Source organism: Panthera tigris, chromosome D1 (assembly GCF_018350195.1).
Source record: "Panthera tigris isolate Pti1 chromosome D1, P.tigris_Pti1_mat1.1, whole genome shotgun sequence".
In the NCBI taxonomy this organism is placed as follows: domain Eukaryota; kingdom Metazoa; phylum Chordata; class Mammalia; order Carnivora; family Felidae; genus Panthera; species Panthera tigris.
In genome coordinates, this window is record NC_056669.1 from 4,656,109 (window position 1) to 4,670,915 (window position 14,807).

The following is a 14,807-nucleotide window of genomic DNA, read 5'->3' on the forward strand; positions in this document are numbered from 1 at the left end:
AGGTAACACACAAGTACATCTAGAAGGAAATTGACACTAAATTGAACCTTATGAAATTGCCAATATTCAATCATTTATGACTACAAAAAATGGCAGTGTTTCAACCTAATTGTTCTGAACTGGGACAAGTGATATCAAGGAAAAGTATAGTTTCTTTAGTAAGGTACTTGTATTAGTTAGGGTTCCCCAGAGAAAGAGAACTCTATTTATATATACATACATGCAGTTGAAGACTGTCAGACAGGAAAATTCCCCTTTACTCAGGAGAGGGTCGGCCTTTTGTTCTGTGCATGCCTTCAACTGATTAGACGAGGCCCACCCGAACAATGGAGGGCAATCTACTCAGTCTGTTGAATGTCAACATTCATCTCATCCAAACGCACATTCTCAGACGCATCCAGAATGACCTTTGACCAAATATTTGGGCACCCTGTGGCCCAGTAAAGTGGACACTTAAAAGTTACCATTGTAGTTCTTTTAGGGACTTAGTACTCAGAGTGTGTCCTGTGGAGCAGCCTCGTTTTCATGACCTGGGAGCTTGAGCAGAAGAATCTTATGCCCTGCCTCAGACTTATTGAAATAGAATCTGCATTTTATCAAGGCCCCTAGGTAGCATGAATGCACATCGTTTGAGAAGCACCCAAACCTAGGTGCCACAAAGAGATGGCAAATCCTTGGGAATTTTGTTTGATTTACAGCACACAGTTGGTGATTTCCATGGTCTTATTTATGAAGCTTTATGGACACGTATTTTCACGTGTTTTTTAGTATGTACCCTAATCCGTACACATTTGTTGTACTAATAATACCAGTGAACAGTTATTAGGTACATTATAAAGCATACATAATAACACATTTTAAACTGAGCTGAAGGTGCAGTCAATGTTATTTTAAAATTTGTTTGTAAGGATGATGATGTCGTGGAATCATTAGCTAATGTCAAAGCATGATATATGTTGAGGAAGAAACTTACCATTAATAAACAGTCCATATTTTGAATATTGTACAGGAGAGTTTTGATTATTCTTGGCTGACTTTGCTTTGATCTGAATAGGACATCGTTTTTAGCCTTGTGACAAGCTAGCTGTTGAAGAGAAGGGGAGAGTCGACGCAATTGTTTTCTTGTGCCTCCTCTATCAGTATTTTCTTCAGCCTGTGGTTCTGTTAGGGCTGGGGTGAGGAGGGGTGGTTAAGCCATGTGCCTGCTTAGTGATGGTTAGCCTTGCTAACCCTAGATAATGCATCTGCTTATCTCCTTTTGGGGGGCTCATAGCTGTAATATGGGCAACATACCCCAGTGAGGGTGCCACTGCCAGTCACTGTTCTTGGTCTGAGCTTCCTGATTCTCCCTGTCTGACGTGGGCATCTCAAGTGAGGGTACCAGCATCCATCCACATATTGCATTGATTCCTCACTTTATTTATTTAAAAAAATTTTTTTAAACATTTTATTTATTTTTTAGAGACAGAGACAGAGCATGAGCAGGGGAGGGGCAGAGAGACGGGGAGACACAGAATCCGAAGCAGGCTCCAGGCTCCGAGGCATCAGCACAGAGCCTGATGAGGGGCTCGAACTCACGAACCGCGAGATCATGAGCTGAGCTGAAGTCACTTAGCTGAGCCACCCAGGCACCCCTGATTCCTCACTTTAACAACTAAAGACCATACACAGGAGTTCTCACATTTCCTGTCCTTATGCAGAGTCATTTTATGTGGTGCTTAGAGTGAGTGGACTCTACTTTGATGACTGCTTTTCCAGGATATGGAGGCCTCTTAAGAACTCTCATCTCCATTGCATGCCCTGGGAAGGACTGCCTTAGGGAAAAGCATCCTTGGTTTTTGGGCTGGGTTTTCAGGAATTTCAGCACTCCGGAGAAGCCCAGGGGTTATGCAGATATAGTGCTGACCAAGTTCTTGGTAGCTGTCCTGATAACCTACTTTGCTACTCTCTTGAAAGCCTGAATAACATGGAATTCTGGGGGGAACTCCTTAGAGAAACTGGTGAAACCTATGGCTTCTTGTTCCAGAAAAATGCACAAACAAAATTTCCACTCAACCCCCCGCTGGGTCCAGGGACCCCCTGAAGCTCATGATGAAGAACCTGTTTAGAAGTGAAAAAGGCAAATCAGGTTTGGAGGGCCTTTCTTTACCTCAAACATTCCCTTTCCTGTAGCTTTCTTGAGTTTCAGACTCTGCTTACAGCAAAGGGTGAGGAACGAGGCTGAACTCTCAGGTTTGTATCTCAGTCCCTACAGTGATGCGCCAGGTGACCTTGAACAGTTTTTTAGCTCCATAAAACGGGTAGGATAATCCTCAGGGACATGTGCAACACTCCCATGAAGCAAACCCTACACACACTGGGCACACAGAAAACACACACACTTGTGGTCAGAAACACCCAAAGTGACAGCAAATTCACACATACAACCAATACACAGACACGAAACACAGATACACACGGATACTCTCACAGGGACACGTGTACCTGAGAGATACAGATAATACAGTCACAGACACAGAGATTTGCACAGCAGATATATGCTCATTCAGAGACACAGACACAGATACACATGCATACAGATAAACACAAGAGGAAAGTGATGGAGCATAAGGCAAGCTGCCAGGCCTAAAACCCCCGCCCCCACCCCCAGGTGGGATATGTGTGATATCCCTTGGGCACTCCTGGCTGCCCAAGAACAAAGGAAAAGAAAAGAAAAACAAATGGTTAACAGAGATCATAGTCCTGCAGGGCCTGTCTCCATCTATTTACAAATACCTTAGTAAATCACGAGAAAAAGGCAATGGTAATCTCCAGAAACCTATGGACTTGGTTTCCTAGAACCCCAGCAACATCCCTCCATAGTGATGTAGGAAACTAAGGCAGAAGGAAATGGCAGATAGGACTAAATTTCCTTATAACCTGCAGCCCATTGACAGATTCTTGAGGCCAACAGAGTGAAACATTTTTCCAGGAACTCCCTGTGTCTTAATGCTAATGCTTTGCTAGAGGGCAAACAACCCTAGTTTGACAAAAGCTAGGCCTCCAGTATCCTGGGAGTCTTATTTAGCATATGAAAGTCTCACTGGAAACTTCCCTCCCCCCAGCTCCATAGTATATAACTAGTCTCTCCTCATGGTGCTTGGGCAGCTCTTCAGCCAGGGCCACTGGTCCTGTCCCTGTGCTTTAATGAAATCACGTTTTTGCACCAAAGATGACTTCAAAAATCCTTTCCCCACGAACCCCACTGTCACCCCAAAACCTCATCAGAAAACATGAAAACGGCCAAATAACAGGAAATTCATGTCCACAGTCAATATAACCACAGACACAGAACTCCAACTCACAGGTGCATGATGCAGATTACACACGTGTGCAAGGGCATGCACGCACACACACACTCCAGGACAGCTCTGGCACTCCAGTGGAGGCCACTACAAGCAGAAGGGGTGCACAGACCCTGGCATGACCTTTCCCATCTAAGTTGTCATGGAAGGGGGTGTTTTCCTGGTTCCAACCCTGTGCTGGGCATGTGTCCCATGTCAGTGCCTTATGGAGGGTTGTGCCCAGGCCTGGATTCCAGAGAGTGGCCAGGATAGGGTGGCCACAGGGACAGGGGCACAGGGCAGAGACAGGGTACACTTAGAGTGGGGGTGTTGCATGGGACCAGGTCAGGTGAGGGAGACAGGCGAGTCTCTCCAGGATCCTTGGGGTGTGTCAAAGTGGGCTGTGCCTGCTCCCACAGCAATAATAGCAGTAATGGCATCATCAGGACTAGCATATGACAGCACTATCATCACCACAGAGATGAATGACCAGCAACCTGAGGTGCAGGAGCCGGGCTGTGACCTTGCCGTCTCGTTTGGCCTCAGCTTCTGTACAGGCTGACCTGGAGCAAAGCAGGGCTATGGGGCCAAGCATCTTTGCGGCCCTTGCTCCCTCTGGAGTCCCCAGGCCCCAGCTTCCCACTCTCCCAACATCCCCTCCCAGACCCAAGTCAGCAGTGAGCCTTTTCTCAGCCTGGGTCCAGCCTTCCCCTTGAGGGCTCTGAGCCTGGTTCCCCATCTGTGCAAGGGGTTAGAGACGGTACTGCCGCTGGGTCCTGAGAGGTGATGTCTGCGAAGGCAAAGGCTTGGCACAGGCCTGAAACTGGAGGGAACTGAGGTTTTCACCTTTGTTGCCTTTAACAGCTGTGCAACTTTTAAGGCACCAGACTGGGAAGACTCATGCCCCAGGGAGGTGGTGACACTGATATCCACTAGTGCTCAGCACGTGGCTTCCTCTTGTCCTCAGCACAGTTCTGGACACAGGGATGGACACTCCCATTTTACTGTTGGAAACCAGCCCAGGCTCACACAGCTGGTAAGCAGCACACTGGATCTCAAACTCTATGCTCCTGGCCCTGCCCCCAGGGGCCATGAAGGACTCCCCAGATGGGAGACTGACATTGGCTTTGGGGACACTTTCTCACCTCCATGAATGATCTCACTTGTTCAAGGCCCCCCCAAACTCTGTTCACTGCCTCCTCTTTCCCTGGTTCCTGCTCCAGTTGTAATCAGGGTGATCCTGGCCACCCTTCATGGAATTCCCTAGGCCCCCTTATAGTCAGGGCCTGTCTCCCATTCACTTTTGGGCCAGTCGGACTCCACCCCCTCTGTAGCTGGCCTCTCCTTGTACCACCAGGACAGCCCAACACTGGGGCTCTTTAGGCAGGCAGCAGGATCTAAAGGGAATGTAACACTATTGGTTTTTCACTCCTGCTTTGTTTTGGTTTTCGTTGTTTTGTATGGTTCCTTTATATTTAGGTTGGAGCCCTTGCTTTGCTATTTTAGCAGTGGCAGAGTGGTTCCTGTTACAATAAATTTACATAAAAATAAAAGTGAGGGGATTTAGAGCAATGATTTTCAGTTGGGGAATCACTGAGTCAATCCTGTAGAGAAACTATTTAGGAAGCTCAGCTCAGGACAGAGCCCAGGACAGGTGACCACAGTAGGTTTGTCTAGTCACCTGGGTCCCTGGCCTATGCCCACCTGCTTGGCCCTCCTCGCCCAGCACACCTGGTACTGCCAACAATCTGGGTATTGTCCCAGTTCCCCCAGGAGAGAAGCTGATGAACTATTTCTCTTACAATGCTCTCATTCCTGGAGATTGCAGGAGATCCCTTGTGAGCCAGCTGGATTTCCCCTCACCAGCCCCCCCCCCCCCATGGTTCATAATGTACAGCCCATGCCAATAGGTAGGAGGGTCACACAGATAAGTGACAGATCTACCACTGTTTGTGGTGTTAAAATGTCTAGGTCAACTAGAGATGATTTGGGGACCAATCTTCTTACACCAATATTCCAGGATATTCCAGGCCAGGAGACATTTTTTTATTACAATTTTATCGTGCACCTATCATTCAGTTCAAATATAGCTCTTTTTCTTTGGGATTTCTTGACTCATATTCTACTTCTAGAGGAACTTCTCAATTTCTAAACATATGGGAGTTTCTAGTTACCTCATTATTAGTGATTTCTAGCACATTCTATTACCAAAACATGCTTTGTGTGATTTCCTTTCTCTGAAATCATTTCATTCCTTTGAAATTTCCCTTATGGCTGTAATAAATAGGGTGAATGTTTGTAACTGTATCCTCTGTGCCTAAAGTGAATGTGTCCTCTACAGTGTTATGTCCATGTGGACACATATATGGATATAGCTGTGGGATTCAGATGGTTTGTTATCAAGATGACTACCTTATGGATGCTCTATCTGCTTTGACTTACTGAGAGAGGGTTAAACTTTCCTGTCTGCTTGTGTATTTGATTGTTCTTGCAGTTGTGTCCTCCTTTGCTTTCTCGATTGTTCAGCTATTGCCCATGGGAGATAGTTCAGAAAGGAAGCAGAGAGCACTCAGAAGAGGTGACAGGGAGCTGGGTTGGGAGGGCCCAGAAACCAGAAGGTCAGCCAAGTTTCCAGAGAGGAACTGTCGTTGGGATGGCACGTGGTGGTGCACCAGGTGGGAAGTGGCTTTTTAAAATGAGATCACGTGGGGTGTCCATATTACTCTACCAGGGGTGAGGGCAGCTGATTGGTCGAGAGAGAATATCAAGGCTCTGGGTTGCTAAGGCAACACCCAGACAGGTGAGGGCTTGGAAGAAGAAGGATCTTCCTCTGCTCCACCTGCTCCTGAGAGTCCACTTAACCTGCTGTTTGTGTCCTGCTCACCTAGTGATTTACTGACCTGCTGACCTACTAGCCTGTGTGAACCCTCCCCCCCCCCTTACTTGATCTGATCCTGGTACTGTCTCTGACCCCCATCTTCTCCTGACAAATCCCTAACCCCATCCCCTTTTTATACTCCTCCCCCATCCCCAATTACCACCCCTCTCCCTTTCCCACCCCCCCCCACTCCTCCCTTGCTAACCCCCTGTCTCCACCTCCTGCCTGGAACCCTAGAGTCCCCTTAAAGGACCAGGACAGGAAGGTGCAGAGGCTGCTTTTCTGGCTCCTTGTGCTTGGGTGTCCTGGTTACCCAAACACAAATGTGAGTAAACATGGACGTCGGTGGATTCTCCCTTCCTATTGGGGGTTATTTCACACTGTGGTTAAACAACAGCTTTTCCATGGGGCTTTTGATGGGAACTTCAGAAGAACTTCATATCTTCCTGAAGACTGAGGACCACACGGCAGTTTTCTCCACCAGCCTGAAGTGGTTGTGGTCACAGCTGTCCACATCACGTTCTGGGTCCTGTCTGTGCTGCTTGGTCCAAAAAGAGCAGTGGTGATAGGATGTAAACCCGATTATAGTAGGTTTATAGTGTCAAGAAGGAAGGATTTGTGAAGATACTAAAAGCTATTGAGCTGATTGACTGAAATAGGTGTTTCTACGATGTGTGAATTATTTCATTAAAGTTGCTTTAAAAAATGTCAAGAACTCTTATTTAATAGGAACTATGGGTATTAGACTGGCTCCTGGAAGCCCTGTTAAGATCCTGCTTCAAGCTTTGTGAGCTTAGGGTCCATGTTCTATGTAGTTCATTTTCCTATCAGCACGTTGTTCATATTTGTGAAGTTTGGTAGCTTTGGGAACAGTGGTAACTGGAGCATTGGTGTTGGCACTAGAGTGTTAAAAAGTGAAATGTCTTTGGGCTCTGTGCTTCCTGGTTTGTTGACTTTTAGCAACTTCTGAGTCATCCCTTTGCCTCTGGGCTTGGAGGCTGTCCCCAGGGACTCTGTGTCCAACTGTGTTGATGGGAGCCTCATAAGCCCAGCAGAAACTAAGTGGCTGCATCTTGCTTGGACATTTACGATGGGAAAGTCACGAGGAGCAACATGATCAGGAAGTGAAAGAATTGTTGTCCCTTCTTTAGCTAAGTATGTGCAGAGTGTTGATTTCCTCAAAGCAAGAAGGGTTCTGAATGTCCTTAGGATGGTCCAAATATAATGAAATACCTGGTTCCCAGTTCCCAGTGTTTCACTCTATCATTGAAAAGCAAAAGTTGTACCCCTAGGAGAGTGAGAGAGGCAGACAGACAGGGACACCATAGAGATAAGTAGATTTCTTTAGATTGGCATGTACCAGATCCTTAGAGTGGGATCTGAAAAGTCCCAGTAGTCAGGAATAACCCTTGCATTGAGGCAGAATCATTCCACACGGAAACCTCCAATCTAAATAGAAACGACTTTCTTTTGAGACTATGAAGGAGGAAAATTCTTGATTGTCTTTATCAGAATTTTCCCCCTCTACCTAGGCTGCCTGTCACAGATTGGTTCAGTTCTCTCGCCATACCTCATCTCTGAATTCTTCCATTAGCTAACTTGTCTTGCATTTGCCACCTCTGCATACTCATGGCCATTGACTGTGAGAACCTAGTGTTATTGGCCCCATTGGATCTAATCTAGTTCAGCATCAATTACTGATATCAGCAGCCAGACAGCTGCCAGATGCACCAAGAGTGCCCACAGCTGAAGGTGTTTTACCTTTGTGACAAGATGGCCTGTGTCTTTGGTGCATTTGAGCCCCATGAACAACCACTGTGCTGACAGCTACTGCTTTCTTTTAGACAGTGGCTAGTCAAAGACAGTGTATATTTCCCACCATTACACATCTTTGTGACCTTATCTCTGAGAGCTGAAGATGAAAATGTTATAGATTTCAGAGGCTACTTTCTAGACAGGTTCATTTGCACAAAATTAAGATTGGTATGTGAATTAGTGTGAATTGCATTGTGAATGTTTTACTCCTAAAATGCTTCTAAGACCAGTTTTTGTAGAATGAGATGTGTTCTGTTGTTTTGGTGACCATATTCAGGAATTTTGTATTCTTTTAGAGATCAGTTTTCAGAGTTGCTATTGATTGCTTTTGGCACAATACCATGAAAGAGAAACATGAATTCCTTTCATAGGCTATTTGGAGATGTGTGTTCAGGTAACTTAAAATCCCACAGATATTATCAAAATATACAAGGTCACCTGATTATGCAAATCTTTATGTGCCTCAGAAATCTGACATTTTGAGCTGTGATTCAGAATCAAAGTGAACATTAAAACATCAAAAAGTGAACCATCACGTATAATTTATTTTTTTGGAAGAATAATCCCATATTATTATAATAGCAGTTGCCCGTTTCTCTCAGATATATCCGTTATCTGTAAACATCTTTCTATAGAACAATCTCATTTGTATCTCTAGTACATTTTGTGTTTTTCTTCCTTCCATTCTTCCATGAATTTTGGGCATAGTCTGGAGATAGTCCAAAGGATTTTATCCAGGTACTTCGTGAATGTACACTAGAAATCATTGACTTCTTATCTACTAAGATAGATAAGATACTACTAAGTAGATAAGATACTTCTTATCTACTAAATTTGCATTTTCTTAATTTTTCTATTTTACATTGGCTTACAAATTCTTACTATTGAAAGACAGCTGCAGGGCACCTGGGTGGCTCAGTTGGTTGAGTGTCCGACTTCAGCTCAGGTCATGATCTCACGGTTTGTGGGTTGGAGCCCCGCATCGGGCTCTGTGCTGGCGGTTCGAGCCTGGAGCCTGCTTTGGATTCTGTGTCTCCCTCTGTCTCTCTCTGTCTCTCTCTCTCTCTCTCTCTCAAAAATAAATAAAGATTTAAAAAAATTAATAAAACAAACGAACAAAGCAATATGTTTGTCAGCAAAATAAAATTTCTCAGTGTTGCCTATTACATCTTTCCTGCAGCTTCAGTGTCATATAATTTGTATAGAATAACAAAACCTTTTTAAAGAACACAGTACGCTGATATTTGACATATGTAAGCAGCAATGAAACCATGACCACAGTAAGGTAGCAAACACAGTCATCACCCCCACAAGTTTGTTCCTGCTCCTTTATAAGCCATCCGTCCTCTCGCTCTTCCATGAGGAGATATTTGAGAGGTGTGCTTATAACCTCCTGGAGGCTGGTAGATGGTTTATAAAGATGATTCTTTGTGACAGATAGATTGTAAACATCTTTAAGATTCTTCATCATCTCCAATATTAATTCAGCCTGTCCATATTTTGCCTGACCATTTCCCTTTTGGCTCTGATGTGTTTGAAATTCTGTGGAAACATAACATTATTATTGCCTCTGTGGGAACTAGTGTTTGTCTAATTTACATCTGGAGAACTGTTTTTGCTGTGAATATACCAAGTACCTTATAGATAGACTTGTAATCATAAGTAAGCGAAAATTTTATAGTCACTGGAACTTTTATATGCACTCAGTATTACAAATTTCCCTCTAATATGTCCAATTTTCATTATCATGTAGATTGAAATATGCTAAAATTTCTGTAGAAAAGTCTTCTTTGACCTATATGGACTTTTAAAAAAAAATCAACTATAATTAACATACAGTGCAATATCAGTTTCAGGTGTTCCATGATTCAGTGATTTCATGCATTTCTCGTGCTCATCACAAGTGTACTCTTGATCTACTTCACCTATTTCTGCCATCTCCCCACCTAACTCCCCTCGAATCCATGTCTTTTTGAGAAGGTTGTTGTTTAATCTCATTTTTTTGTCATGGTCCAACTAAGAACTTTTTGTTCTTGATGTCTAGTTTGAGTCATTTGTGGTCTGAGAACATACTTCCTATGATTCCATTTCCTTTGTTCAGATCTCTCTATAACGTCTCAAGTACCTGCTCTAATTTTATAATGTCTTCAGGGAAGGACTCTGGTCAAGGAATCACATTTGCACTTTCTGGAAATGTTTGTTTTCATTTCTTTTGTTGCTTGTGTGTTTTTTCTAGCCATCTCCCAGTTCCTTTCTGATTTGAAAACCTTTGTTGTTGGTGATGTGGGAAAAATCATAGGACCTGATTTGATAGAACTGTTGTCAGTTCAGGAAATAGCCAAATGTACAAGACATTTCTCTGGTGTTTCTGGTGAGCCAGAGGCATCTTTTAGTCCAAAGATTTTACTTTGCTTTGTCTGAAACTCTGAAATAATTTGTGGTTCTGGACCTTATTATGGCTATTGGACTTGACAAAAAGGAACTGCAAGTAAATGGTGCATTGGTAATTAATTTAAAAGAAGTCTGCCAGGCCAGAAAGGAATGGCAGGAAATCTTCAATGTGATGAACAGAAAAAAATATGCAGCCAAGAATCCTTTATCCAGCAAGTCTGGCATTCAGAATAGAAGGAGAGATAAAGGTCTTCCCAAACAAACAAAAACTTAAGAAATTAATCACCACTAAACCAGCCCTATAAGAGATCCTAAGGGGGACTCTGTGAGTGAAATGTTGCAAGGACCACAAAGTACAAGAGACATCACTACAAGCATGAAACCTACACACGTCACAATAACTCTAAACCAATATCTTTCCATAATAACACTGAATGTAAATGGACTAAATGCTCCAACCAAAAGACAGAGGGTGTCAGAATGGATAAAAAAACAAGACCCACCTATCTGCTGTCCACAAGAGACTCATTTTAGACCTGAGGACACCTTCAGATTTAACGTGAGGGGATGGAGAACTATTTATCATGCCACTGGAAGTCAAAAGAAAGCTGGAGTAGCCATACTTATATCAGACAAACTAGACTTTAAATTAAAGGCTGTAACAAGAGATAAAGAAGGGCATTATATAATAATTACAGGGTTTACCCATCAGGAAGCGCTAACAATTATAAATGTCTATGTGCCAAATACGGGAGCCCCCAAATATATAAAACAATTACTCACAAACATAAGCAACCTTATTGATAAGAATGTGGTAATTGCAGGGGACTTTAATACTCCACTGACAACAATGGATAGATCATCTAGACACAGGATCAATAAAGAAACAAGGGCCCTGAATGATACATAGGATCAGGTGGACTTGACAGATATATTTAGAACTCTGCATCCCAAAGCAACAGAATATACTTTCTTCTTGAGTGCACATGAAACATTCTCCAAGATAGATCACATATTGGGTCACACAACAGGCCTTCATAAGTGTAAAAGAATTAAGATCATACCATGCACACTTTCAGACCACAATGCTATGAAACTTGAAATCAATCACAGGAAAAAGTCTGGAAAACCTCCAAAAGCGTGGAGGTTAAAGAACACCCTAATGAAGAATGAATGGGTAAACCAGGCAATTAGAGAAGAAATTAAAAAATATATGCAAGCAAATTAAAATGAAAATACAACAATCCAAATGCTTTGGGATGCAGCAAAGGCAGTCCTGAGAGGAAAATACATTGCAATCCAGGCCAATCTCAAGAAACAAGAAAAATCCCCAATACAAAATGTAACAGCACACCTAAAGGAACTAGAAGCAGAACAGCAAAGACACCCCAAACTGAGCAGAAGAAGAGAAATAATAAAGATCAGAGCAGATATAAACAATATAGAATCTAAAAACACTGTAGAGCAGATCAATGAAACCAAGAGTTGGTTTTTTGAAAAAATAAACAAAATTGAGAAACCTCTAGCCAGGTTTCTCAAAAAGAAAAGGGAGATGGCCCAAATAGATAAAATCATGAATGAAAATGGAATTATTACAACCAATCCCTCAGAAATACAAACAATTATCAGGGAATAGTATGAAAAATTATATGCCAACAAACTGGACAACCTGGAAGAAATGAACAAATTCCTAAGCACCCACATACTTTCAAAACTCAGAAAGAAATAGAAAACTTGAACAGACCCATAACCAGTGAAGAAATTGAATCAGTTATCAAAAATCTCCCAACAAATAAGAGTCCAGGACCAAATGGCTTCCCAGGGGAATTCTACCAGACATTTAAGCAGAAATAACACCTATCCTTCTCAAGCTGTTCCAAAAAATAGAAAGGGAAGGAAAACTTCCAGACTCATCCTATGAAGCCAGCATTACTTAGATTCCTAAACCAGACAGAGAGCCAGCAAAAAAAGAGAACTACAGGCCAGTATCCCTGATGAATATGGATGTAAAAATTCTCAATAAGATACTAGCAAATCGAATTCAACAGCATATAAAAAGAATTATTCACCATGATCAAGTGGGATTCATTCCTGGGCTACGGGGCTGGTTCAACATTTGCAAATCAATCAGTGTGATACAGCAGATTAATAAAAGAAAAGAACCACATGATCCTGTCAATCGATGTAGAAAAAGCATTTGACAAAATTCAGCATCCTTTCTTAATAAAAACCCTTATGAAAGTCGGGTTAGAAGAAACATACTTAAACATCATAAAAGCCATTTATGAAAAGCCCACAGCTAATATTATCCTTAATGGGGAAAAATTAAGAACTTTCCCCCTGAGATGAGGAACACGACAGTGACGTTCCACTCTCACCGCTGTTGTTTAACATAGTGTTGGAAGTGCTAGCATCAGCAATCAAACAACAAAAGGAAATCAAAGGCATCAAAATTGGCAAAGATGAAGTCAAGCTTTCACTTTTAGCAGATGACATTTTATTATACATAGAAAACCTGATAGACTCCACCAAAAGTCTACTAGAACTGATACATGAATTCAGCAAAGTCGCAGGATACAAAATCAATGTACAGAAACCAGTTGCGCTCTTATACACTAATAATGAAACAACAGAAAGACAAATAAAGAAACTGATCCCATTCATAATTGCACCAAGAATCATAAAATACCTAGGAATAAAACTAAACATCGAGGTAAAAGGTCTGTATGCTGAAAACCATAGAAAGCTTATGAAGGAAGTTGAAGAAAATAGAAATGGAAAAACATTCCATGTTCATGGATTGGAAGAATAAATATTGTTAAAATCTCAATACTACCCAAAGCAATCTACACATTCAATGCAATCCCAATCAAAATTGCACCAGCATACTTCTCAAAGCTAGAACAAGCAATCCTAAAATTTGTATGGAACCAGAAAAGACCCCAAATAGCCAATGCAATATTGAAGAAGAAGACCAAAGTGGGAGGCATCACAATCCCAGACTTTAGCTTCTACTACAAAGCTGTAATCATCAAGACAGCATAGTATTGGTACAAAAACAGACACATAGACCAATGGAATAGAATAGAGACTCCAGAATTGAACCCACAAAAGTATGGGAAACTAATCTTTGACAAAGCAGGAAAGAATATCCAATGGAAAAAAGACAGTGTCTTTAACAAATGGTGCTGGGAGAACTGGACAGCAACATGCAGAAGAATGAAACTAGACCACGTTCTTACATCATTCACAAAAATAAACTCAAAATTGATAAAGGACCTGAATGTGAGACAGGAAACCATCCAAACCCTAAAGGAGAAAGCAGGGAAAAATCTCTCTGACCTCAGCTGCAGTAATTTCTTACTTGACACATCTCCAAAGGCCAGGGATTTAAAAGCAAAAAATGAACTATTGGGACCTCATGAAGATAAAAACCTTCTGCACTGCAAAAGAAACAACCAAAACTAAAAGGCAACCAATGGAATGGGAAAAGATATTTGCAAATGACATATCAGACAAAGGGCTAGTATCCAAAATCTATAAAGAGCTCACCAAACTCCACACCCAAAAAACAAATAATCCAGTGAAGAAATGGGCAGAAAACATGAATAGACACTTCTCTAAAGAAGACGTCCGGATGGCCAACAGGCACATGAAAAGATGCTCAATGTCGCTCCTCATCAGGGAAATACAAATCAAAACCACACTCAGATACCACCTCACGCCAGTCAGAGTGGCTAAAATGAACAAATCAGGAGACTATAGATGCTGGAGAGGATGTGGAGAAACGGGAACCCTCTTGCACTGTTGGTGGGAATGCAAACTGATGCAGCCGCTCTGGAAAACAGTGTGGAGGTTTCTCAAAAAATTAAAAATAGATCTCCACTGTAACCCAGCAATAGCACTGTTAAGAATTTACCCAAGGGATACAGGAGTGCTGATGTATAGGGACACTTGTACCCCAATGTTTATAGCAGCACTTTCAACAATAGCCAAATTATGGAAAGAGCCTAAATGTCCATCAACTGATGAATGGATAAAGAAATTGTTGTTTATATACACAATGGAATACTAGGTGGCAATGAGAAAGAATGAAATATGGCCTTTTGTAGCAACGTGGATGAAACTGGAGAGTGTTATGCTAAGTGACATAAGTCATACAGAGAAAGACAGATACTGTATGTTTCACTCTTGTGTGGATCCTGAGAAACTTAACGGAAGACCATGGGGGGTGGAGAAGGGAAAAAAAATAGGGAGGGAGCCAAAACATAAGAGACTCTTAAAAACTGAGAACAAACTGAGGGTTGATGGGGGGTGGGAGGTAGGGGTGGGTAGGTGATGGGTATTGAGGAGGGCACCTTTTGGGATGAGCACTGGGTGTTGTGTGGAAACCAATTTGA